We start from the raw sequence: 2480 nt of genomic DNA on the forward strand, positions 1-2480 counted from the left end.
ACATTGATATTGTAAATACTATTAATTGAAACCAAATCTCATCTAAGTCTGTTCAAGTGCATGTCAAGTCAAGTCGTCAAGTCACTTTAGCGCTTTATACAATACTGACTGTGTCAAAGCAGCTTTATAGTGTCAAACAGGAAAATAGTTTGTCAACGATGCAAGAGGACAATAACAAAGAGTCATTTTTCCAGCTAAAGTCAGTTCATTGATGATTCAGTGATGTTGTCATCCAGTTCAGCTGGATGATGGTGTGAAACTTACATGGTGTGGTTTAATTCCAGGCTGCAACACAGGTCAGATTGTGCAGAGGACTCGTCTGGTTCTCATGGTCTTGTGCCGATGGTCGTCGAGGTGACGAGGTCTTCACAGAGGATCTGTCTCTGGGGCGCATCTAGTTGACGTGGTCTCCACTGACATTCAGGGCTGTAGAGGTCATCTCTAGGTGCTGATCCAACATCTGATCTGGATACGGACTGGATCCGTATGGCTACGGTCACCTCAGAATAAGAATGAATGAGACTATTATTAGCGTAGATGCCATTCTTCTCACGATGTAGCGAGTATATCAGGTGTTATGGGAAGTGTTCACGGTTCCGGTTGACCTAATTAATGCAGCCTAACTATCCTTTAACGGATTTGAATTATAGAAATGTGATAGTGTATTATGTGTATGCCAGGTTAAAGAGATGGGTCTTTAATCTAGATTTAAACTGACAGAGTGTGTCTGCCTCCCGAACAACGCTAGGTAGATTGTTCCAGAGTTTGGGCTCTAAATAGGAAAAGGATCTGCCGCCCGCAGTTGATTTTGATATTCTAGGTATTATCAAATGGCCAGAGTTTTGAGATCGCAGTGGACGTGAAGGACAATAATGCGATATGAGCTTGCTCAACTACTGAGGAGCTAAACTATTCAGAGCTTTATAAGTAATTAGCAAGATTTTAAAATGTATTCATTGTTCATTAGGGGGCCAGTGCAGAGTTGACAGAACCGGGCTAATATGGTCGTACTTCCTGGTTCTAGTAAGAACTCTAGCTGCTGCATTTTGGACCAGCTGGTGTTTGTTTATTAAGTGCGCAGAGCAACCACCCAATAAAGCATTACGATAATCTATCCTTGAGGTCATGAACGCATGAATCTGCATTTGAAATTGAGAACATAGGTCGTAATTTAGATATATTTTTGAGATGGAAAAATGCAGTTTTACAAATGCTAGAAACATGGCTTTCAAAAGGAAAGATTGCTATCAAATAGCACACCTAGGTTCCTAACTGATGACAAGGAATTGACAGAGCAGCCATCAAGTCTTAGAGAGTGTTCTAGGTTATTATATGCAGAGTTTTTAGGTCATATAATTAACACCTCTGTTTTTTTCAGAATTTAGCAGTAAGAAATTACTCATCATCCAGTTTTTTATATCGACTATGCATTCCGCTAGTTTTTCAAACTGGTATGTTTCGCCGGGCTGCGAAGAAATATAGAGCTGAGTATCATCAGCATAACAGTGAAAGCTAACACCGTGTTTCCTGATAATATCTCCCAAGGGTATGCTAGAAACATGGTTTTCAAAGGAAATTTGCTATCATATAGCACACCTAGGTTCCTAACTGATGACGAGGAATTAATAGAGCAGCCATCAAGTGTTAGACAGTGTTTTAGGTTATTACACGCAGAGGTTTTAGGTCCAATAAATAAAACCTCTGTTTTTTTCAGAATTTAGCAGTAGGAAATTACAAGTCATCCAGTTTTTTTATATCACCTATGCATTCCATTAGTTTTGTGAATTGGTATGTTTCTGTGGGCCGCAAAGAAATATAGAGCTGAGTATCATCAGCATAACAGAGAAAGCTAACAACATGTTTCTTGATGATATCTCCCAAGGGTAACATGTAAAGCGTGAAAAGCAACGGTCCTAGTATTGAGCCTTGTGGTACTCCATACTATACTTGTGATCGATATGATACCTAGTCATTCACTGCTATGAATTGATGATGGTCAGATAAGTACGATTTGAACCATGACAATGCAATTCCATTAATGCCAACATGATTTTGTAGTCTACTCGAAAGAATGTTGTGGTCGATAGTGTCAAACACAGCACTAAGATCCAGTAGCACTAATAGAGAAATACAACCACGATCGGATGATAAGAGCAGGTCATTTGTAACTCTGATGAGAGCAGTCTCTGTACTATGATACGGTCTAAATCCTGACTGGTCTGATCTAAATCCTCACAGATACCATTTCTCTCTAAGCCTTTTCTAGTATCTTTGACAGAAAAGGGAGACTTGAGATCGTCTGTAATTAACAAAAAGTTGTGGAGGCATAATAACAGCCAATTTGAAGGTTTTGGGGACATATCCTAATGACACTGACGAATTAATACTATTCAAAAGAGGATCTATGACTTCTGGTAGCACCTCTTTTAGTAGCTTAGATGGAATAGGGTCTAGCATACATGTTGTTTTAGATGATTTAA

The sequence above is a fragment of the Sinocyclocheilus rhinocerous genome, unplaced genomic scaffold (assembly GCF_001515625.1).
Source record: "Sinocyclocheilus rhinocerous isolate Xijiao unplaced genomic scaffold, SAMN03320098_v1.1 scaffold364, whole genome shotgun sequence".
Taxonomy (NCBI): Eukaryota; Metazoa; Chordata; class Actinopteri; order Cypriniformes; family Cyprinidae; genus Sinocyclocheilus; species Sinocyclocheilus rhinocerous.